This window comes from Crotalus tigris, unplaced genomic scaffold (genome assembly GCF_016545835.1).
Source record: "Crotalus tigris isolate CLP2741 ecotype Arizona unplaced genomic scaffold, ASM1654583v1 scf7180000024301.445443, whole genome shotgun sequence".
NCBI classification, from domain to species: Eukaryota; Metazoa; Chordata; class Lepidosauria; order Squamata; family Viperidae; genus Crotalus; species Crotalus tigris.
Genome location: NW_024100473.1, coordinates 21,510 through 47,208, shown reverse-complemented (window position 1 = coordinate 47,208; position 25,699 = coordinate 21,510). Strand labels below are relative to the sequence as shown.

At 43.4% G+C, this 25,699-nt stretch overlaps 1 protein-coding gene and 1 long non-coding RNA gene across 2 annotated transcripts in view; one reads left to right on the top strand and one right to left on the bottom strand.

Annotated features, from left to right (window-relative positions):
• The window catches only part of KCND1 (potassium voltage-gated channel subfamily D member 1), a 61,656-nt gene that overhangs the window by 23,782 nt on the left and 12,175 nt on the right, over positions 1–25,699 (bottom strand). The gene's annotated exons all lie outside the window — the stretch shown is intronic.
• On the top strand, positions 6,835–10,840 carry LOC120299554. Its single transcript, XR_005554436.1, has 3 exons — positions 6,835–7,208; positions 7,337–7,437; positions 8,976–10,840. It is a non-coding gene; the product is annotated as an uncharacterized LOC120299554 (long non-coding RNA).

Here is a 25,699-nt window from a genome sequence, read left to right as displayed (position 1 = left end):
GGCTCTTGGGAGACCATTAATAGGACCAATGCTGGGGAAAGAAGGAGGGGAAGCAGGTAATTGAATATTAAGACCCAGCAGAGACCAGAAGGAATGAATGAATGAACAAACAAATGGGGGCTGGATATTTTATCCAACTCAGCACTGTTTTTTTACAAAGGATTTCCAGAGCTTCTCTGTACATTCCCATTCAGTTGGGTTAAAGAATCTAACTGCTTTCACTAAATTTTATAGCTCTGAATCCAAGGGCCTTGTAGTCGAACATAGGCAGTTTAAATACAGAATATACAGGCATGCTGTTAGAAAAGAGTCTCTACTAGTTTCCAACGTGCATTGTGACTTAGTGGAGCAGGTCAAGGACAGGTGGTTTGCATGCCAACACTGGAATTCTCCAACTCCAACTATGCATGCAAGCTGAAAAAGTTTGGCCTGGTAGTGAGTTAAACACATCTTTCTGCAAATTTTAATGAACGCTTACACTTTATGTCCAATTGAGTACAGGTTCGGAGAAGAAACAGTGAATATGGCAAAGGCCAAAGTACTCTTTCAATCAGTCCTTTACCCCTTCTTTGATAGGAATGATAGCTTCCAAATATTGTTCACTGAAACACAAATTTGGGCAGAATGCCAAATATTAACATGCAACTGTACCACACTCTCCTTCAATTCTATGTACTAATCAGTCAGCCAGCACTGGTGCTCCTGGGAGATCCCATTTATCTTCATATTGTTCTCAGTAGTAATTAAGAATTATATTCCTTTTTTTTAATCCAGAGATGGGCAATCTTTTGAGATTCTAACACAGAATACTTGCCATGGTAAAGTGGTGGTTCATCTTGTCCTCAAGAAGACATTTGTTTATTTGTTTGTTTGTTTATATTATTTATTAATATATATGGTCACCAAACTCATGGTGACTTGGGGCAGCTTACAGAAATAAGCATTGCTGAATCTAATCTTTTTTCTGGTCTCCAATTGTCTCTTATTAGAGAAGGTTGTTGAGAAGGTGATAGGTCTGCAACTTCACCGGGCCCTGGAGGAAGCAGATTATCTGGATTCCTTCCAACTGGATTTTAGGCTGGATTACAGAACCGAGACAGTATTGATCGCACTTGTTGGTGACTCCTGGTGGGCTTGGGATGAGGGCAGTGCATCCATCCTGGCCTTCCTTGCTCTTTCAGCAGTGTTCAATACCATTGATCATATCTTATTTATTTATTCATTAGATTTATATGGCTGCCCATCTCACATAAAGCGACTCTGGATGGCTAACACAATGAAAATGTCAAATCAAAATAAAATGCAATTAATAAAGCCACATCAAAAAGAAAAAAATGGTCGGTGAGGGTAAATCAGTCAACAACAAATTCATGTAGCTCAACCACCTGCTGACCGCCATGCCTGACAGACAAGTTGGATCCTAAGAGGTTTGCAGAAGGCCAGCAGGCTTAGGGGTTTGGGAGAAGCATAGTTTACCATAGTTCTTCTTCCAAGGCCAGTTCTACTTAGTTATGTCTGCTCCTGAGCTCCTGCCTCAGGGCTTGACTCTCCTTCTTTCTAATATCTACATGAAACTATTGGGTAAAGTTATTAGTTAGCCTGGAGTTATCTAAGATAGTATCTATACAAATTAGTTGTACATCTCTGCTCTTTTGGAACCCATCCCTTGGGATTCCAGGCATGTAGGGTTTGTGTCCAGCCTTTCATCATATGACAGACAAAACTGATTTACCGGACAGCCATTAGGGCTACTAACTCCAAATCTGAATTGGCCTGAGCAGTGATGTAGTGAAATGACGAAAGAGTGTCTTTCATGGAGTCAGAATCACTCTTATATTGATTATACCTTTATCTAGTCTATTGGAGCCCAGGGATTGAGAACTGGATTATAATTAGTGTTTATAAACTGGTTTATAATTAGAGTATCAAGCCAATCTTCCATTCCTTTCTGATACCCTGTTTCATACTGTTCCTCTCCCACAATTGGTTGCTGCCCCAGACTGCTGCTAACACAAATGCTTACATCAGTCCTTGAACTTCCACCTTTATGCATTTTTAACCAGATAATAATTAGAATTTTTGTTTTACTACAAAAGAGCAAATTTTTCATCCTTGCCTATGAAAACTGTTTCTCTGTGGCTGTCCTCAAATCTCAAGTTTATTTATATATTTATCTAACTTGCATTCCCTATAAATGTATTGGCTAACCTGAATTCTTACTAGCACTCAGCAAACCAAGGCCAAGTTTATCCTGACTAATAAACTAATACTATACTACAATCTAATATTATCGGTTCCTGTTGCAAAAATAAGAAAATGATTAACTAGAAAGTAAATATGAAAACCCTTGACAACGATATCCCATGCCATCAATTCTTTACTTCCTTGTATTTTACATTGTCCTCAATAAAATTCTAGCATCTGGTGTTAAGTTAGTCATTTGTGTTTGCCTATTGTTTCTCATCTGTAAAATGCTCCCAGTGCTGAGAGCCACATAGATGTTTCGGGGCACAATCTGGGTTTGTATCTATTCTATATTCTCAATATGGCACATCTAACATACTGATTCTTAAAATCCACATTAACCTTGACTTTGTAATGCCAGAAATATCCACACCACCCAAATCTCAGGTCATGTCCTTCTATTTTTTTCTTCCCTGTAAGATAGAGTTATGTTTTGTAAAGATTGTAAAAGTTCCTCCATAAATCATTTATAATAAAAACATTAATATCATCTGGTTCAGGCACCTTTCTTGGTTTAATTTTTTTTATAACTTCAAAACATCCTTTATTTTTATAGGTGAAGGTACCTGGCAGTCGAAAAAAGTGTTTATGGTTTTGAACATTGTAAAACTGAGTTTGAAATACAGTTGTGTGCAAATGTTGAATATATATTTGTTAAAATGTATAAACTTGTATTGAAATTTGAAACAGAAGAAGAACAGGTGAAAGAATGTATGATAAAGTGAGCTAAAATTTGGTCATAATATACTGATGAATTAACGGAAAAAAATTGTGGCTGAAAGTACTGAAATTTACACAAGGTTATAAACAGAATTTTTTATAAAATGATGTACCATCGGTATATGTCACCAGAAAAAATGTCTAGAATGTATAAAGACGTTTCAAATGTATGCTAGAAATGTGAACAAGAAGGGACATTTGATCATGTTTGGATTCACAGATGGATTTAAACAATTACATATTTAAACAATATACAATTAAACTAGAGGTTTTTCTTTGGAATTGAGGACAAACAGTTAGAAAAAAGTCATGGAACTTTGTTTTTCTACATGATAAATGCAGCAAGATTACAGGTAAGCCTCAACTTTTGATAATACATTTAATCCAAGGACTTGATTGAGTCTCAGACCTGGCAATCTGCCCCTCACCTGCCCACCTGTACATTCTTAGCTTGCAAGCTATACAAAAACAGGCAGCAGGCCAGATTTGGCCTGAGGGCCACAGTTTGCCGACTTCTAATTAGAGAGCTACAGCTTCTCTATCCTATAAAGTTTAATACGTTTTTTTTAAAAAAAATAACTAAGCATAATTTCTTACTTTGTAATAGTTGATTGCAGGCAGTCCTTGTTTAGTGACTGCCTCATTTAGCGACCATCTGCAGTTACAGTGGTAATGAAAAAAGCAACTTTGTGACTTTTATGGCCTTCCCAGGTCCATAAAACAAGAGAAAGCTGAGGCAAGATCATTAATACAGAAGAAAATGTATCTAATTCAAAGTATTCTGAAAAATATGGCTTCACTTAGCAACCTCTTGAACAGCTTGGAGGTCCTAATTGTGGACACTAAATGAGGACTGCCTATAGTATGATGCTAGCAAAAAAAAAAAAAGTAAAACCATGCAGAATTAAAGCCAAGCCATACCTGCAAAAAATGGAAATCATTTCCCTGGAAAAAAAAACCCTGCCACCCATTGTCTATTCTATGGGGATTCTCAGTTTTCCAGGTCAGGGTTGTCTCAAAGGTGCTTTTTCAAGAGGCAACTGGACTTTCTTTGTTTTTCCTTGAAGACGTTTACCTTCTCATCCAAGACGCTTCTTCAGCTCTTCTTCAGCTCTTGAAAAAAGCATCTTTGGGACTTGCCATCCATTTTTGATGAGTTCCAGGCACAGGCACATCTTTTGAGTCAGTTGCTTGAGAAAACTGTGAAGAACCTGTGGTCCTCTAGGGAGGACTTTGTTCACTTGTAACTAACTGTGGCAGAAACATGACCTAGCAACCTCTTTTTTTCTGCTCCGTCCTCTTAAAATCAACACCATCTGATCACCAGCTCAGCCATGAGGCAGCCTTAGGTCATCTATAACTGCCCAGTTTTCAAGTACAGTAGTGCTTTCCCCTTCTCAAACCAGATTTTATCATGGATACAGTTGACAAGCTTCACCAAAGTCAAGCCACCTCTCGTAAATGCAATCAATGTGGCTTCCATTGGTCACTCTAGGCTGATATGGATACACGCCCGTCTTCTCTCTGACTGTTAGGCACATGGCCTTTTTCCTTTTGGCATTGGGAAAATGCAGTTGTTTCAAAACAGTTTCTTTCTTGTACTCAACAGATTGGAAACTCAAATTAATCTGGATTGATTAACAGCAGGGTTAATACTCTCCTGGAATAATATGAAAGTTATGTTCAAAAAGAACCTGACTATTTATTTATTTAGCTTATGGCATCTACAGAGCTCATGCAATCACTGATGTACAAATTTAGTTTAAAGCACCAGCAAATATATATGTTAAATATATATATTAAAAGCTGTCCATCTTAATCGCCATTCTTCATCTAGTCCAGGGGTATCAAACTCAATTTCATTGAGGGCCGCATCAGCATTGCAGTTGCCCTTGGGGGGGCGGGGGGGGCGGCCAGGGTGGGTGTGGCCTACTGGGTGGGCATGGATGGAGTGGGTGTAGCCTACTGGGTGGGCATGGCCAGCTTTACATCGTTTGCATCAAGGGTGCCTGTGGGGGCCTGGGCAGGAGTGGGACAGATCTGAGGGTCTCTGGCAGAAGGGGGTGGGACCAGGGCAAGTGCCAAAGCACGGTCCATTTCTTCATTCCTCACAAAGGGTGACACCTCCCCGGCATGCACCCAGGGGGTGGGGGCGACACAGCAGAGGCTGGTTCCTCGCTGTTTCTAGACGGCCTTGTGGAGCTAAGACTGAATGCATTTCAGCATAGATGGCCACCACAAAATTGTACGTTGGCTCCCGACTGGCCTGGACTAGGGCCAAGGCAGCGGGGGCTGTTCCCTCACTGTTTCCAGGATGGCTTCACAGGCCACATGAAACCACTTCGCGGGCGGCATCTGGCCCCCAGGCCTTGTGTTTGAATGTCTGATCTAGATTGTAAGACTGTGGTATGTTATCTCAAAGTGGTTTCCTAGACTTAAGCCTGGTGAGAGGTAGAGAGCCTAATGTTTTGTTTTGGAAGATCTCTAGGCATCAATGACATATTTATCTTATTCCACTCTCCAACTGTCAAAAGAACCTATGAATGAATATACTTGTGCAAAAACACACAACATATTAGATGGCTAACTCCCGTAGTCTTGCTGTGGAAACCGCACCATATTGCGGTGGTTCTCCTCCTACCTCTCTGACAGGTCGCAGTCGGTGTTGGCGGGCAGACAGAGATCGACCCCTAGGCGCCTCAATCATGGGGTGCCTCAGGGCTCAGTCCTGTCCCCCCCCTCCTTTTTAACATTTACATGAAACCGCTGGGTGAGATCATTCGGCAACACGGGGTGAGGTATCATCAGTACGCGGATGATACCCAACTGTATATCTCCACCCCGTGTCCTTTCAGTGAAGCAGTCGACGTGATGTGCTGGTGCCTGGAAGATGTGAAGGTCTGGATGGGGGTGAACAGGCTTAGACTCAACCCTGACAAGACTGAGTGGCTCTGGGTCTTGCCTCCCAAAGGTCAACTGGATGGTCCATCATTAGTCCTGGGGGGGGGGGAATTTACCTCCCTCAGTGCAGGCACGCAACTTGGGTGTCCTCCTGGACTCACAGCTAAATTTGGAACAACATCTATCGGCTGTGGCCAGGGGGACCTTTGCCCAGGTTCGCCTGGTACACCGGTTGCGGCCTTATTTGGACCGGGAGGCTTTACTCATGGTCACTCATGCCCTTGTCACCTCAAGACTGGATTACTGTAACGCACTCTACATGGGGCTACCCTTGAAGAGCGTTCGGAGGCTGCAGTTGGTTCAGAATGCAACCGCGAGAGCGATTGTGGGCGCGCCAAGGTACGCCCACGTGTCACCTATCCTCCACGAGCTGCACTGGCTTCCTGTGGGTCTCCGGACGCAATTCAAGGTGTTGGTTATCACCTTTAAAGCCCTTCATGGCATAGGGCCAGGTTACTTACAGGACTGCATACTGCCGCACAGTTCCCAGAGACCGGTGAGGTCCCATAGATTGGGCCTCCTTCAGGTCCCGGCGGCCAGACAATGTCGGCTGGTGGGCCCTCGGGGAAGGGCCTTTTCTGTGGTGGCTCCGACCTGGTGGAATCAACTTCCCCCCGAGGTTCGAATTACTCCCACCCTGCCAGCCTTTAAGAAAGCCATTAAAACTCTCCTGTTCCGGCAGGCCTGGGGCTGATGTCCCGGGGGGGGGGATATGATCGGACACGCTGTATGAATGTATTTATTTTATTGTTTTATTGTTAGATTATTGTTTTAATTTTGTACGCCGCCCTGAGTCCCTTGGGATTGGGCGGCATATAAATTTTAGAAATAAATAAATAAATAAATAAATAAATAAATAAACTCATCTCCTTTCCAAGCCCTGGACAAAGTTAAAGGAGGGAGGGAAGTGGTAGGCAAACAAAGTTGAAAAATGTGCCAAATCATATTCTTATTTATACTGTAAATAAAGACAGTACCACAATTTTAGGCTAGTGTAGTTTTCTACCAGCACAGGCACTTGTGGACAGCAGTTGGATGGAGCTAGAAAAATGTATTTCCACCTGCATTGTATGAACAGATGTTTCCTGTTGACTGTCTTGAAACTCCACTATTCAACTTCGTTGGAAGACCTCAGGCTCCAGGATTAGCAAAGACAGAGAAATGCTTTGTGTCTCGTTCTACTTTCTGATCCTCATATCAGAGGCAAGTAAGAGAATTTGGGAGGCTGGTCATAGTGCTGATGGATACAACATAGCCATGCTGCTGGGGATGAGGAAGCTTGGGTAAGATACCGTCTTGGCGCATGAAAATAGGCACATCTCTGAGTAGTTACTATTGCCTTCCTCCTTTACCTCCTGCCTTCCTATTTCTTAACAGGCACCTTTTGTTTCTTTCCTTGTACATTTAAAAGCATTTGGAGGCACTGCAGAACAAATTTACCATTGTCTGTGGTAACTTCTCTTCTCCAGAAAGTATTTGAGGAAGGAGGAGGGGCAGAGAAGAAAGTGGGAGGTAAGGCAATATCTCTGATGATTTTTTTAATGTTATGTAGATGCTGAGATTAGGAACCCCCCCCCCCAAATGATATAGACTTAGTGGCACTAATCTGTATAAGACTTTTAGGCCAGAAGTCAAATGTTCTAATTCCATGTTTAAATTCCCAGGAAGAAGATCCAGCTTTTTCCTATCTTCTATTCAGTAATTTCCTTCCATTTTCCCCCCTCTTTCCTATCTTAGTATCTACATTGGTGTAGTTGGTGGAGAAGGACTACATCAAGAGCGGAGAATGCAAGGGAAAGGAGCCATAGTAATCTGATTCATCTAAAAGTTTTAAAATAAATGGAAAATCTATTGCCAATCTATCTCCGTCAACAACTGGGCAGTATATTTGTACGGTAGTTTCAAAGGAACCGAACCTGAAAGATCACACTGAAAGTAAAATGAACTCTTTGTGTGTTGCAATAGATTACAAGGAGCTATTTCATCAACAATGAAGAAAAGAGCCTTTTTCAAAAACATCCTGGTCAGTGCTGCAGAGCATATATAATAGAAATCCATTAGAATCCATATTTTTATTCACGTCTCCCCTCCCCCTCCCCATTTGTAAGTCTCATAGCTACTGAGTAATTTTGATAAAATATGGGCAGTCCTTGACAACATCCTACAATTTGAAGAGGTTGTTGAGAATCAGCAGATGATGCAGACCAAGGCCCTGGTGGTGACTTTATGTGTAATTGCTTAACACTAGGCCTCATAATCAGCACAGACGCTTGATTCCTGTCAATTTTCCTTGGAATGAAGCCCCATTTTATTCAATGGGGCTTCCTTTCCAGAAAATGCACAGAAGGCTGCAGACTAAGCAAATATGCATACGAAGATGCTTAGTCTGCAGAATGGATGTCACAGAGCAGAGCTTTATTTGCATTATCTTGAAAAGATTCTGGGTTTGTTTTAGCACAGATTAGTGCTCTTTATATTTATTGTACATAGCACTTTCTAGTTCATCAGACGAGGGAGCCGAAAGCTGATGCTCTGACCCATTCAAGCAGGTCTAAATCAGTTCAGGTGCTGCAAATATTTTAGGGCTGTCAAAAAAAAGAAAGAAAAGAAAAAAAAAGGATTAGATGGGGAGAATTGTGGTAGGAATTGTCTTATGTTAAATTTAGACCCATCAGGATACTGGTTAGGAAATAAAGGGCATGTTGGGTTAGGGTGCAGTCACATCAAATCTAAGCTTTTCTAATTTCTTTCTGTCAGTAGACAAAAACATTCTTATGGAGGCAGGCTTTTGATGGATAAGCCATTTTTCTGTTGAGTGTTGGGTGGACATTGACAGTTCTTGTTTTTTAAACGATGTTTTCATTAAGTCTTTTAACTCTAGTTTTAATTTGCTTGATTTTTGCTTGCCTTCTATTATTTCTAACTGCTCTGACTAATGGAAAGTGCTCTCTCTCTCTCTCTCTCTCTCTCTCTCTCTCTCTCTCTCTCTCTCTCTCTCTCTCTCTCTCCCTCCCTCCCTCCCCCCCCTCTCTCTCTGTGAAATACATCAGCTAAATAAAGCTTCACTCACAGATCCAAGGACCAGCAATTCTTACACTCAAAACCGAATGAGGGTATATGACCAAGGAGAAATGTGTGTACCTGTCTATAAAAGGTCAATATTTCGGAAAGGAGAAGCAAAGATGTGCATACATATCTGTCTGTTAGATCACAAGATTTGGCTATTCCTCAGGAAGTCTTGTGAGTCTGAATAATCAGGCCTTTAGTTTCAGGTAGCAAAGGCAAGTTCTGATGTGTCCAGCCACAACCACACAGGGCTGCAGATTCAAGTGTTCTCAGACCTCTCATGTTTGCCCAGGTTCCAGGCCTATTTGTGGGACTTATTCAACTTTTCCCAATTTAGTACAACAGCTAAAACTTCCAAGTCCTTGTTAGACCTTTCAAAAATATCAGTTGGTTAGGTGCTGACCCTGGTCCTTATTTCCTGATTGATAATGCCAAGGTTTCTTCTTTTATTAAAAAAAAGCTACCTGATAGCCCATCAATTCATTCAACTCCAGCATGTCTGTTCCAAGAACAGACCACTTGCAGCCTGAGAACTGCATGCAGCTCCTTGCTCCTGCAGTCCCTGAGATGAAATTTGAAAAATCATTGGCACCATTTTCCATTAAAAAAAAAAACCACAAACACACAAAATAGATATGCTAAAGCTTCACTAGATTTAAGTCTTCTGTTTTTATTTGATAAAATAGACCTCAAAAACTAGGCCAGAAAGTCCGCCGCTACAATATCCTCCATCGACATTATATCCCTGTTACGCATCTTATCAAAACAAAAGCAAAGCCCATATTTCCTGTTCTGAATAAAGCCAATCTTTTCCTAAAGAACATGGAGGAATCAGGATGAAAGAAAAATGGAAATTATAAAGTTTCTGATCAAAGCCCATCAAGACCTGTGCAAAGGTCTTGCATTTAGAGAAAACATCTAATAGGAACAAACTGTGACACGATATGATGCACTAATTAAAAGAAACCTCATTATCTGGACATGAATAGATGTAGTTAGGGTAAGCAGGGACCTTTGTCCTCTACTCCGATACGAAGATCTCACTCCCTGCACTTCTACTGCTCTCCACCACCATTCCTATTCTGCTTGGCTGAACTCACATTCAAAATGCAGGTCTGCCGCCATCACATTTAGTTCTGCCCTCAAGAAAAGGACAACAGCCTGAAGGAAGATCGATCTGACTGAGACTGGCAGTCCTTTTTGTTCTTCAGTGAGCCGGCACAGCACCTTCTCTTGGGACAGCGACTGGTGCTAGAAGATTGCAGAAAACTAAATAGCTTATATAGGAACATCATTAATCTAACTAAAGTGATCTGCTATTCTGTAATAAAATATACTCAGAAATGACATGACTAATTGAATGGGAGCAGGAATAAATCAAATAAAAGCTGGTTGGAGGAAGAAAGAACCCAAAAGGCCATTGTCTCAGATGGGAAGAGCCCTGGGAAAGAAAAAGGATGAAGGATCTCAGGACAGCTGGGGAAACAGCACTCTCTCCGGGATCCCCATATTGCTGTTCCTCGGTGGAGGGAAGGAGCTAGAAGGGGGAAAGAATGTGGGACTCCCAGAAGGGATTCCAAAGGATCTTGGCAATTTTAAATCCCCGTGCCCCTTAACATTGCCTGCCAATTCCTATGTACCAGATGCTATTCAGAACCTACAGTAGACAGCAGACCAGGCTTCAGTTGGCAACATTCATTTCATGGGAGACTGAAAAATGCTAAGACCATAATATTAATAGTAACCTTTAGCATTTTTTGTGGGCTTGACAGATCAGTCTGATTAGGGCTCCCTCTTGGATGGAAGATAGACTTACCATCGCCAAATGTCATTAGCTGGTGGTACTCTAATGCATGTCCACTGGCGATGCTGTGGGAGGGACAGTTTCACAGATATGACAAACATCTCTAGCAGGGCTCTCCAATCCTGGTCCATGGACCGGTACCGGGCTGCAGCATGCCAGCAACCAATCCGCACAAGCAAGCAAAGTCTCATCCATGGGATGAAGGAGCACATAAACTCTCCGGTCCGCAGAAGAACTTTCTCCATGGAACCGGTCCCTGGTGCCCAAAAGGTTGGAGACCTCGGATTTATAGGACTCTAAGTGTTATGTCCCGAGCCTTGCAAACGGCTCGGGCGTTTGCAGGCAGTCCCGGGCAGGTGCAAAGCTGCCCGGGACCAGACAGGCTGTCGCCAGCGCCGTGCGCATGCGCGGGTGCTGGCGCGGGAAAAGTAACCCATTTACCCGGGAGTTGCCTATATAAGAGGCTGCGAGGCGTTTGGGCGAGGCTGAAGCCATCTTCCTGTAAGCTGAACGCTGAATAAAAGAAACTGAGAACTCCAGCTGCTTCTCGTGTCTGTTTTCCCGCCACGGACTCAACACTGGCGACGAGGATGGGATGCCTTGCACTACCTGGAAAGGAAGAAGTGTAAGCTTACCCAAGGAGTCCTGAGCGGCGGAAGAGGAACGGCATCGACTCGGCAGCTGCCCGCCAATCCGGTGCGCATTCGGGGGTAGGCTGGCTGATAGACCCGTCTCCTGAAGATCCGAAGATGGCGAAAATCGGAAGGCTTTCGGAATTCGACGTCTCACATCCAGAGCGGTGGGAGTCCTACGTATCCAGAATGGAGAACTACTTCAAGGCAAACCAAGTGACGGAAGATAGCTTGAAGGCTGCCACCCTGCTTTGCGTTTGCGGCCAAGACGCCTTCGAAATCGCAGAAAACCTTGCAGCACCTGTCCCAGTAGAGTCTGTAAGCTACGCAGACCTGAAGAAGCTGCTGAAGGAGCACTTCCACCCCAAGGTGTCCGTTATCTCATGGCACCACACCTTCGAACAGAGGGATCAACGGTCCGGTGAGTCAGCCAAGGAATACATCGCCGCGTTACGGAAGGCTGCCAAGCCCTGCGAGTTCAAGGACCTCGAGGAACGACTGAGGGACCGATTCGTGTGCGGGTTAAGGCATCGAAAGCTACAACAGAGACTTTTCGCTAAGGAAGAATTATCCTTCCAAGACGCCTTAAGGGAAGTCACCGCAGAAGAAGCAGCAGGCGGCGCCGTCAAGAACATGCGGCCGATCAGAAGCAGTGCAGAGGGTGCGTCCGTGCACCAGGAAGACGTCCAACGAAACTCCGAGGAGGATCCGGATGAGGAAGTCGACCGTCTACACCCCGCGAAGGAAGAAAACCAGAAGGGAAGCTCTTCGGCTCCGCTCAAGTGCATCGGCTGTGGAGGTCGCCACAGGAGAACCGACTGCAAGTTCCGCTCCGCTACCTGCCGGGCATGCGGCAAACAAGGGCACATTGCAGCTGTGTGTCTGGGCCGACGAAAGGCACAACCCCAAGAAGAACGCCTGAAGGGTACCAGATTCCCCAGCCAGAATAGGGTAGGTTTTTGCGCTTCGCGAAGAAGCATCTGTAGGACAGGCACACACAAGCCCATGAAGAAAAAGCTGTCACTCAACGTGAAGCTACAAGGGGTTCCATTATCTATGGAACTAGACACAGGGTCTGCCCTTTCCATCATTTCATTGCATACATTTAGGAAGATTTGTTCCAGTAGTGGGACTAAGGCCAAGTTAAGGCCTTCTGATATTGTATTAACAGATTTTCAGAACTCAAGAGTGTGTGTTAAGGGGGAGGCCACCCTTAACGTGCAATACAAGAGTTTTGAAGGTCCACTAGACTTATTAGTAGTAGGGGGTGAACGAACGAGTCTCATAGGACTCGATTGGTTTGAGGCCCTGGGGATACACGTCACAGGACTCAACAGCTTACAAACACTCGACCTACAGGAAGTCTGCAAAGAATTTGCAGATGTTTTCAGCCCCCAGCTGGGCACATTCAAAGGACCACCTGTGTCCTTAAAGCTAGACCCCACTGTCACTCCCATTAGGATTAAAGCAAGAAGGGTCCCTTTTGCTTTAAAAAGTAAGATTGACACTGAACTAGACAAACTAATCCAACAGGGAATCCTAGAACCTGTTGATTCCAGCCCGTGGGAGACCCCCATTGTCACGCCTCTAAAGGCAAATGGGGACATTCGCATTTGTGCTGATTACAAATGCACACTCAATAAGGCATTGCAGCAACATGCCTATCCTGTTCCTGTGGTCAGTCACATCCTGGCCTCTCTCAAGGGGGGGCGTGTTTTTGCAAAGCTTGACCTAGCTCAAGCATATCAACAGCTGCCTGTTGATGATGATGCTGCTATAGCTCAGACCATTGTGACCCACAGGGGAGACTTTAAGGTAAAGTCTGGAGTGAATGTCGCTCCTGGGATTTTCCAAAGCGTAATGGAAAACACACTACGAGGTATACCAGGGGTCTGCCCCTACTTTGACGATGTCTTGATTGCAGGAGACTCCACACACATTCTAGCTGAAAGGCTTAGGGCTGTCCTGTTAAGATTCAGGAAATCAGGCCTCAAGCTCAGAAAAGACAAATGCAAGATTGGGGTGCCTTCTACTGAATTTCTGGGATTCAAAATTGATGCTGCTGGGATTCATCCTGCTGAATCCAAACTAACTGCTATTTTAGAAGCACCCAGGCCAAAGTCTAAGGCCGAACTTCAGGCCTTCTTAGGCCTCCTGAATTTCTACAATTCTTTTCTTCCACATAAAGCTAGTGTAGCTGAGCCTCTTCACAGGCTACTAGACAAACAGGCTGTGTGGCTGTGGTCACAAGCACATGAGGCTTGCTTTAAAGAAGTCAAGGCCTTGCTCACTTCTAACAGTGTTCTTGCACATTTCAACGAGTCTCTTCCTTGTGCATCGCTTGTGATGCGTCCCCCTACGGGGTTGGAGCTGTCCTGAGTCACCTCAGGTCTGATGGAACTCAGGTTCCTATTGCATACTACTCCAGAACACTGTCTTCTGCCGAGCGCAACTACGCTCAGATAGACAGGGAGGCTCTGGCTGTTGTTGCTGGAATTAAAAAATTCCACGATTTTCTATATGGCAGGCATTTCACGGTCTTCACTGACCATAAGCCTCTGCTGGGACTGTTTACCACACGTAAGCAGACTCCCCACATCATTTCCCCTAGAATGCTTAGGTGGTCTATTTTTTGTCTGCATATGATTTTTCATTACTCCACAAGCCTGGGAAAGAAATGGGCCATGCTGATGGCCTCAGTAGGTTGCCTCTGCCAGTAGTAGAAGCTGACCCCGCGCCAGCTGTCAACATTCTATCAATCCAAGCCTTGCCCGAGCTCCCTCTTAGTGCCAGGGATGTTACCGCTGAAACAGGTACAGATCACACACTTTCACGTGTCCGCTCCTGGGTCCTGTCCGGGTGGCCTGAGCACTGCCCTAGTCCTGAGTTTCAGAGTTTCTGGTCCAAAAGGAACGAACTGTCCCTTTCTCAGGGTTGTCTGCTTTGGGGAAACAGAGTTGTCATTCCCACCTCAATGAGGACTAGGGTCTTAGAATCCCTCCACGAGGGTCATCCTGGCATTGTTCGTATGAAGGCTCTTGCACGCAGCCACTTGTGGTGGCCTGCTTTAGATAAAGATATTGAGGCTAAGGTACACGCATGCCACCTGTGCCAACGATCTCGCCCAGAGATGCCCCAAGCTCCTGTGCATAGATGGGAGGAAACACAGTCCCCATGGTCTAGGGTGCACATTGACTACGCTGGGCCCTTTCAGGGCCAGTTCTTCTTGGTCCTTGTTGACATCATTGTTGTCCTGACACCACGCAAAGACTATTCAGGTACTCAATTCACCTCCTCCGAATTCCAAGCTTTCTTACAGGCAAACCTGATTCGTCATGCCACGTCTGCGCCTTTTCACCCGTCCACCAACGGTATGGCTGAACGCATGGTGCGCATCGCAAAGGACGCCTTGAAGAGACTCACCTACGGGGACTGGCATCACAGGTTGGCTGACTTTCTCCTTTCTTATCGCACCACACCGTCCACTTCTACAGGGAGAAGTCCAGCTGAACTTCGTTGGGGGCGCCAACTTACTACTAGACTTGACCGGTTGCATCCGGACAGACTGCCTTCATCTACCTCACATCCTAGGGCACCTAGACAACTACTTGTGGGTGCCCCGGTTTGGGCTCGCAATTACGGGCCTGGTCCATGGGTCACACATGGGTCCTACGAGGTGTGTCCAGGATCACAGGTCCTCTCTCCTACGAGGTTGCCCTGGACAACGGTCGTGTCCTGCGTCGGCACATCGACCAACTTCGCTCTAGGCGAGACTTTTCTGCTGAGACTCCTGGGTCTTTTCCAGGGGGGGAGGGGGACCCTTTGGAGCAAAGGGAAGGGCAAGAGCTACTGCCCATCTCCACTGAGGGAGCCACAAACGGCCCATCCCAAGATTCCGCAATTGCTCCGAAAAGGAAGTCATGGAGCTTACCCACACAACAGGCACTCACGCCTACTCCAGCCAGGGAGTCACCCCGGGGGCATACTCACTTTCCACACACATCACACAGCACTCCAGCAACGGAGGATACCCGGGGGCATCCCAACAAATCATTCCCCGCAAGAGAGCTGGCACACAATTCCCAAGGTTGGCCTGACCTTACCCCAAATCCTACAGGGGGTCAAACATACACAGAGCTAGTCGAGGAACCAAGTCCCGACTACAACACCCCTAGCACAAATCAGGGAACACCTGAGTTTTGGGAAAGTACAGAAACCCACACGAGCCCGAGCACAGAATGGGGTTCAGGGAATGGACAGCCTCCTGACAGGTCTTGGACTGACCTAGGAGGTTCTACAGAGACGCCCAGCAGTGGCTATCACTTCAAGGGGCCTGAGGGTCTACAGCTAGGTAGGACAACCAGGTCACAAAGCAACAGAAGCCCTGGCCTGACGAGCCCGGTGGGCAAGCAAGCAGGCCAGGCATCGGGGCACAGTCCTTGGAAGACACCAGGGCACAATAGAGAGAACAGGCTCACGCCTCCCTCCAGTCAGGGGACTTATGCCAGTAACCCAGAGCTAAGAAGGTCACAGAGAGCAAAGAAATCTCCTAAGTACCTAGAAGATTACATAACATTGCTGGCAAGGCAAAAGCCAGTAAACAGTGGGAGCACGGGGGAGCAAATTGTCGTATAAAATAAATGTTGTATGTTGGTAGTAGTTTTAGCCCGGGGGAAAGGGGTGTTATGTCCCGAGCCTTTGCAAACGGCTCGGGCGTTTGCAGGCAGTCCCGGGCAGGTGCAAAGCTGCCCGGGACCAGACAGGCTGTCGCCAGCGCCGTGCGCATGCGCGGGTGCTGGCGCGGGAAAAGTAACCCATTTACCCGGGAGTTGCCTATATAAGAGGCTGCGAGGCGTTTGGGCGAGGCTGAAGCCATCTTCCTATAAGCTGAACGCTGAATAAAAGAAACTGAGAACTCCAGCTGCTTCTCGTGTCTGTTTTCCCGCCACGGACTCAACACTAAGTGTCCCCCTTCTTCATGTATTCTTCCAAAGGGGTCTGACATCAGTTGACCCAACCAATGGGAAAAGCAGTGAAAGGAAGGCAACCTCCCCACATTTTACCCTGATTGGTCCAAGGCCAGGAATTCTTGAAAATTAACAGCTCTTCTAACAGGTTCTTTTGACAGGTTCTTCATAGTGTACTGACAAAGAATATTCAAAGTCCTTAAAATGTATCATCTGGGACACAAACCTGGCAAGAAAGATGATGACTGGTGTATTTCACGTGACAAACTATCCTTAGGCTTTGCGGAAGTCCACCTCACATAAATGACTGAGGTGAACTCGGAAGTAGGAACTCACCAAACTTGGCTGCTAGTCACCATACTCCGTCACCTGCATGCTATCCCATAATACCTTACTTTAACATCTACAATTCCGTGTTTTTAGAAGACTGCACAAGATTGGTATGAATGATGTCACTGGGAAAAAATAATTTGCCTGGGTGATGTATATATGTTATAAATATAAATGGAATGATTACTATTAGAATTTGTCTCTTTTGAAGATTGTACCTTTTTGATTACTGCTTTCCAAACCAAAAATTCCCTAGAATAAAGAAGAGATTCTATCTTCCTTCCAGGTATGATGAAATTACAATTCCATAATTTCTAAATTTTGACTGAAAGATGTGTTGAATAAAAATTCTGGGAGTTGTAGTCCCAACATATCTGAAAGACATCAGATATGGATCAGGTCAAGATTTAAGATAATATTTCTCTTTCTCTTTTAATCTGTCTTTAAAACAGATTATTATTAAAATCTTTTAATAAGATTTTGACTTAGCCAGCAAATCCTCCTTCTTACAAACCAGAAATACGTACAATATTAACAATTTGCTCACAGTCTTTCTTTGTTTGTTTGAATTCTTTTCCTGTCTGTTGCTATTTCCTTTATAGCTGAAATTGATACTTTGAGCCTCTGGGCGTGAATATGGATTTTTGCTAGCATTTATGTCCTGAGGCACTCGCAGACATGAATTTTAATATGAAAAATGCAAGGGGGGGGAATGGAAAGGCTAATATGAAGTTCATGGGGACAGATCAATGAAAGAACTGATCATCAGAGGCGAGCAAATGCTAAATCAGATTTCTGGCACTTTGTAATGATCAGCAAAGATTTTGTAATCTAAATACAGCAATAATAGTATAAAAAAAGCTGCTGTACTCTGCATGGCAATGTTTAATTCCATGTGCAAGTTCCTCTAGTTTGTGTTTCCCATCTATCATATGGAAATTTAGATTGACACAATTTAAAATACTTAAAAGGTCATTAACACAACTGACCCTTAGGCAAAATCTTTCCATCTTCAAGTTGTATTTTTAGATGAGGGAGGAAATGAGAATTTAGTATAGGAATCAAGTTATGATGTCTGCTCACGAGACAAGCATCTATGAGTATCTAATTGCCTTCCCAATTGATTCTAGACTCTAGCTTTTGTTTAATTAAAATTCCCAACATTGTTCAACACCGGTGCTTCTGGGAATTGCAGTTTAATATCTAGAAGACCAGAGGTGTAGTTTAGCCCATATGTACATACTGTAATGGATTCTAGACACCACCTTGCATCAGTCAGTTTCTACTCTTTGAGCCACAATTTTACATTTGTGCTCAACACTTTGGGATTCTATAAAACAAAGGAAGGGCTCCTACATAACAGAAATCATGTAAATTCTTTCTCAGGAACGTTCCTTCCTAAATCCTTATGTTTGAGCATGAGCAAAATATAGTCTAAATAAATCAAAGTATATGAAGTCAAATAACTGTTTTGTGCTGCTGTGACAATTCCTGTTAACACAGAGAAGTATGATGTATGAATTTCCCCTAAATCATATCTTCCCCTAAATCATATTCAGATTCACATTAATGCCCACTCCTTTATCTGATTTCTAGGACTACCATTGATCCAGCAGGTTAGAAATTACAATGCAGGTGGTCCTTACTTAATGACTAATTCTTAGCAGTTATTCAAACTTACAACAAATTTCCCAAAAGGTACTTATGACCCAGTTCTGGAATTCTGATGGCAGCATCCCTCCCTCCCAGTCACCTGGCCATATTTCCAGCACTTGGCAACTGGCTCACCATTACAGCCGGTTGCAGCATTTGGGGGTCATGTGATGCAATTTATGACATTTTTGCCAGAATCTGGACTTTGCGGTCAGTTTCCAGCAAAAAGCATCCCTAGGAATGCATTGATTCATTGAACAACTATGGCAGTTATTTAATCACAGCTGCAAAAATGATTGAAAAATCAGGCCGGTCACATGGGTGCTTCAACTTACAACCATCATAACTTGTGATGGAAATTCCAGGTTCTGTTATGCTTGCAAGTCGAGGACTCTTGTACCTCTTCTGAAGTAAATCTCTTTCTTGAACCTGTGAGATATTTATTTTTCAAATCGTTCCAGGCAGGCGAAACCAAAACCCTGTCTATTGCTCTCTAAGGTAAATAGAACTTTGTTCTAAGCTAGAACGTAGGTTGCTAACATTCTTGCTTCGTTACCCATTTGGTTTATATGAGGAAGGGGGCCTTTGCACAGAAGTTTCAGAAATTAAGAGGGATTCTTTTGTTTACTTTTTAAATAACTGTTACTGAAAATCTTGATTGCAGTAGTAAAAGCAAATACAATCAAAACTCAGTGAGAAAAAGAGAAATGGAAAGAATAAAAAGTGAAAGGAAAGAAAAAGATTTAAAGAAATGACTTCTGATTTTCATCACAAGTATCACACTTACAACCACAATTGGGACCAGATTTTCTGTCGCTAAACAATGCACTTTTTATGCAAGATGTCACATGACTCCACCTCTTAGTGACCCCCAATCCTGTTACTCCTAGTTGCCATCATACTCAAGAATCGTGGGTCATTAAGTAGAGGGAGTCCCAGATAAAGAGCGTTGGGGTGCTGCAGGGGGTTTCTACCACTCCCAGCTGACTTTTGCTATTTTTCTTCCGCTGCTCACAAGATCAGACTTTAGGCAAAATACTATTGGCTGCGCCAGGCCTTCTTCCTGAGGCCACCTCGCACTATTCTCTAAATCGCATACCCCCCTTTTTTCCCCTCCAAATCGTGTGCCCCATTCTCACAATCCTTTGGACACCTTCTAGTCGTGAAAACGAGTGCACAATTAAGAGAACAGAGCAATGCAATGCTTTGGAAGACCTCATTCTCCAAATTGCACACCCCTATTTCTTCTCCAAATTACACACACATCTCCCACCCACTCCATATCTGGAGAGGTTCCATTGGACCTACCTACTTGTGGAGTACCCACTCCTCTGTGTCTTTTAGGGAACAGTTACAATGCGAAAGAAATAATAATGAATGATAGTGGATTCAGAAGATGAACTGAAAACACTGACATTTCACGATTTCCTTGATCCCATCATTGCTTTACTTTAAAATGAGTACAAAAGGCTCAAAATCCATAGAAAGCCATATAATTTATTTAAGCTGACTGAAATGTTATAGAATAGTTGCAAAGAACTGTAGAGGAAACAATGTGGGAATGGAGGACAAATCATTCTGACAAGGTACCACACTGCCATTCTCAATATGGCTTGGTTCAGATGTTTGAGCCTACAGTTTCCATTGGCCTCAGTCAGCATAGCAAACAGCCTGAGATTACGGCAGCTGGAGAAAAACTGCTATACAAGCTAAAGAGCAAGCGGTTTGGCATAGCCACAGAGGAATGTCACACCAAGCAGTTGAATCCTGAAAGACCATTCTTTATTTTCAAGGGCAACAAAAAGAACTGACAAAACAAATTTTCAGAGATCCTGGACTGCCATCCCTATCATCCCCAGCCAGCACTATCAATGGGGAAAGCTACAATGGATCTTTCAACAACAATATGGACTCAGCAACAGACCCGCATGGGATCTGTTCCCTCCTGCTCAAGTGCATGCTTTCTGGATCTCTAATTTCTGGAAGACCAGAAAAACCATTGTCGGCATTTGGGCAGCAGTGTATTTTGGATAAAAAATAAATGCTCTGTTGAAATTACAGTGCAGCATAAGAAGATTACATAGAGACTCTCCTTAAAGAAAAATGACTAGATACAATGCACAGCCATTAGAAAAATCTATGATTTCAAGACTAGGGCTTATATTAAGTCTCTTTTACCCCATCCATCTGTTCTTCTCGTGTCTGCATTACAATTAAACTGGTTCAATATTCATTCTTTTTCCCAGGAAAACCACTGAATTGAACTTCTAGAAATAACACACAGCTGAAATTCAGCACAGATATGGGTGAGGGAAAAGAATAAATAGAGTAGATAACACAGGCTTTGAATAGAATTCTTTGAGTCTCCACCCCAATCTCCAATTCTCAGGATTATATTTAGGAATGGGGGGAGCTGTGACAATTAAATGAGTATCTAACTGCATTCTATAAAAGTTGTTGTTTCTCTTCTTTCCCTACCCCATAACCTTTCTCCTTTAGCAAAAATAAAGAACAAACTAAGGAAAACTCCAAAAGCATAGCTAATGTCAAAGAGTAATCTCAAGTCATAATTAATGGCAGCAGTGTCTGCAGCATGGAGTCATAGCATCACAATCCAAGCCCACTTCTATTGTATGGTGTATATGGGAGGGCTTCAACTGCAATGTTACAACTGCCACCCTGCAGCCAAGTTCATTTTGGAGTTGACACCTACTTTGGCCCTCCTATGGACATCACTGATTAGTGGCCGGTGTAGTTGGGTGGCACAGTTGGCATCACTGAGCACCTGCTAGGATCTGCCCCATTGCAAAGACATATGGTTAGTTGGTTCCGCTCCTATTGTTATAGGAGCAGAAGGAGCATCAATCTGACTTGTCCAATTCTTTCTTTGCAGCAAAGCAAGCAGGTGATCAGTGTAATGGTTGGTTCTAGACTGATAAAGATTTTGGAGATTGCTGTAAGTTCTTCCACTACATGAAAGGACCAACCTATTCACCAGTTCTCAGGAAAATGATATATATGAATGAATGAATGAATGAATGAATGAATGAATATCTCCACCTTAATGTATTTCGGCACTATATTGGTTTTGGAAGAGAAACAGGATCTCTTATTATCCCTCCCTTTCTTCTCAATTAAAGTTGTTGAAGAGGATCCATGACAACTGTGTTTGGAAAATGGTGTTTGGTGTTAAGCAAATGCTGTTGCCTCAGATTTTGGCAGCTGGTGGTGACAACAGCAAGTAGATCTCTTGTCCCTGTCCCTCATGACAGCTAAACTCAGCCCATTGACTGAAGGCAAAACCTTGGAAGAGGGGCTGAAACTGGTAGCCTTTTAAATGTTTACCAACAATCTCCATCACCATGACTTGTTGACCTTGACAGCTGGAGTCCAACAACTTCTGCAAGATTAGCTCATTGATCCATTCTGAGACAATATTCAAACACACCCTTTCTCTTTCAGAATAACTCCTGCAATCTCTTGTTCATTTACTGCAATCTCTTTGGTTGCTTATTTTGATTTGGGCCCCACTGCTGCAGCAGTGCCAGAGCTGCTTTGAAAGGACAGCTCCAGCTCCAGGGAGGAAAACCCGCACAATCCACTCAAATGCAAATACTACATTGGAAGAGGAAGCATCAATGAAATTCCTTGCAGTTCAAAAACATGCAAGCTAGATTTTTTGCAATATTGCAGGAAAAGTGAATAAAATAGAATAGAGCTAGAAGGGGCCTTGGAGGTCTTCTAGTCCAGCCCCCTGCTCAAGCAGGAAAACATACCATCTCAGACAAGTGACTGTCTAGCCTCTTTTTAAAAATCTCCAGTGATAGAGCACCCACAATTTCTGGGGGCAAGCTATTCCACTGGTTAATTGTCCTCATTGTCAGGAAGTTTCTCCTGACAGTGGTTGCTTTTCTCTTTGATCAGCTTCCAACCATCATTTCTTGTCCTTCCCTCTGGTGCTTTGGTGAATAACATGACCACCTCTTCTTTGTGTCAGCCCCTCAAATACTGGAATACTGCTATCACGTCTCCCCTATTTAGACTAGCCAAACCCAAGTCCTGCAGCCATTCTTCGTATATTTTAGTTTCCAGGCCTTTGATCATCTTAGTTGCTCTTCTCTGAATTTTTTCCAAACTCTCAACATCTTTTTTGTGATAGGGTGACCAAAATTGGCTGCAGTATTCCAGGTGTGGTCTTACTAGGGTTTCATAAAGCGGTACTAATACCTTGCGTGATCTTGATTCTATGCCTCTGTTTATACAACCCAGGATTGTATTAGTTTTTTTGGCTGTTGTTGCACACTGCTGGTTCATGGTTAGGTGATTGTCCACTAAGACTCCAAGGTCCCTCTCACAATTACTGTTTTTAAGCCAGGTCTTGCCCAATCTGTACTTGTACCTTTGATTTTTCCTACCTAAATGTAAAACATTGCTTTTCTCCAGATTAAAACACATTTTGTTGGATAGGGTCCATTCTTCAAGTTTGTCAAGATCTTTCTGGATCCTGAGTTTGTCTTCTGGGGTGTTGGCTACTCCTGCCAGTTTGGTGTCATCTGCAAATCTGATAAGTTCCCCTTCAATTCCCTCATCTAAGTCATTTATGAAGATATTGAAGAGTACTGGGCCTAAGATGGAACCTTGTGGTACCCCAATGTTTACTTCTCTCCATGTGGATGTAGTGCCGTTGAGAACTACTCATTGAGTATGATTTGCCAGCCAGCCACAGATCCATCTGGTGGTGACATTGTCTATTCCATCTTTTTCTAGCTTACCAAGGAGTAGGTTGTGGTCTACTTTATCAAATGCCTTACTGAAGTCTAAGTATACTACGTCCACAGTATTTCGCTGGTCTATTAGTTTAGTCACTTTGTTGAAGAATGAAATAAGATTGGTTTGGCATGATCTGTTTTTAACAAACCCATGCTGGCTACTAGTTATAACTTTTTTTGCTTCTAGTTGTTCACAGATCTGTTTTTTGAAGTGCTCACACTTCTTGATTCCAAGGGGTATTTCTTTGGTTGCTGAGCACCAATGGAAAAACAATAAAATGTCTTAGGCCAGCTTCAACACAAATCTTTATCATTCCAGAGAATCACCAATAACTTCCAGTCTGAGTGGCTTCCTTTTGATCACAAGTCAATGTTCAATCTATGTCCACCTTGAGGATATAGTGGGAGGAGATCAAGTCAAAGGTAAGTTGGTAATTAGAAAACACTTTACATAAGTTAGATGTTTGTCTTTTTCTACTTTGTGGATATCAAAAGGGAGGGTAGATTTTTGCAATGGACAGGAAACAAATACGACAACCAGCTGTAAGATAAACACCAAAGATCCTTCCTCTCTGCATTCAAGGAGGATATATTTTGCTGGCACTGATCATAAGTACGGATAGCATGAAATATTCATATAATCCCTAGGTACCAACTCATAGCATTTCCACTCCACTGGAAAGAAGATGCAGTAACCTTGCTTTACAGACTATCACAGTACAGAGGCAGTGAGCAGAGAATAGTCTGAGATGGGAAAACTGGACTGACAAAAAAAATTCCCATGTCTGGGATGGGGTGGAAGAAGGGACTTGGAAAGAAGAAGTTTTTGATGCATTGACAGTATGCCTGCTGGCCGGGTCTGTTCTTGGGAAAGCCAAGAGAGTCAATAGCCCCAGTCAATTTATTGTGACAACATCCTCCACAAGTAATCAAGATTTCAGCAACGGGTATAGTGATTTGGTTCGTCAGTGTATGTTTCCCTTGTGCTGTATGCATCACTTCCCACATCCTTTGGTAAAACAAAGCTGTCTGCATTTATATTGGTAGAGAAACATCAATTACAGGTCTGGTACGACAAGGCATTTTCACTTCATATCAGTTTGGCAACCACAAAGGGTTGCAGGAATACTTAGCTTTAAATGCCAGATTAATCCACTAAAATCTACATGGGTTAGCCATCAGAAATCAAATTGCATTTGAAAGGTGTTTGAGTGAAGCCATCTTTTCTTGACTGGCGATGATTTGGATTCTGCTGTGTTAATATAATTTAGCAAGAGCTCTGTGCATTATGACAAAGATATGCAATGTATGCTCCAGGAGTGCTGTGATGCCCAAATTATTTCGTGCCCTCCAGTCCCAATGATCAAGCACCAGATTTAGAGTTTCGTGGGTTTAAGTTTGTATTAAGCAAAGAAAAAGACAATGCAAGTCTTCCAAAAATAAGCCAGAAAATCCTGACACACACACTTTCCCTCACTGCCCTGCTCTTCAAATACAAAATATTTTCCAATTTTCTTCTGTAGAAATATAGTGGAAGGGCAAGGAAAAAATGCAGGGGAAAACAGGGCTGAATAAGGAATCTGGGAGCAATAGCCATGCTTTTGGGAATAAAACCCCCATGCCTACGTGTCTGTTCCTTGGAGATATGACAGCCTGCTGAAATTTCAGAATCCAGAGAGAGGCCTGAATAAAAGTCCCCAGAGTTCTATCACTCTCCCATCACACACCCAGGCAGAATTAGAAATGAAAATAAATTAGGCTAATGCTCTCAATTCATCTCATGTTTACTGGCTGAAGCATGTGGATTTTTGAGACTGTATGTATTGCAAAATGCTTGCTTTAATATAATACATAAATGAATTGCTTAGAAACTGAAGATCAATCAATTGGCCTTTCTAAAAAAAACATTGATATCTGCTGTCCTTTAAAGCAGTGGTTCTCAACCTTTTTAATGCCGTGACCTCCAACCAGTCATAAGTCGAGGACTACTCAACCAGTCATAAGTCGAGGACTACTCAACTGGTGCAGCACCGTTTGCAGAATGGGACTTTTGGTGGGCTCAGCAGGGCAGAGACAGCCTGGACAATTCCTATTGGCTTTTGAAAGCCAATAGAATTAGACTCTATTCAAGAGAGTCTATTCTATTGGCTTTCAAAAGCCAATAGAATAAAAGGGAGTAGCACAGCCAAGGAAAAGGGGGGAAAAATGGCAGACTGCGTTGTTTGGTGACCCCCGTGAAATGGTCGTTCGACCCCAAATGGGGTCCCGACGCACAGGTTGAGAACCACTGCTTTAAAGATTATCCCTGCTCAAGACAATTCTTGTAAAAATCCATATCAAGCGTCACCATTTTAGGACAGAGCAGCATGACTTTGGAAACCTAATAATTTTCCTACAGAGCCCTGTCTTCATTTCCCTTTCCCTCTCCAGCTCTCTCTTTTGGATATATTTCTAGGGTGTATGTACCACGGGGCAGAGATCCATTTCCTCAATTCTTTATAAAATGTTAAAAGTTCAAAGAACAAGCCCTACTGAGTTCTACTCCCAGCAAAT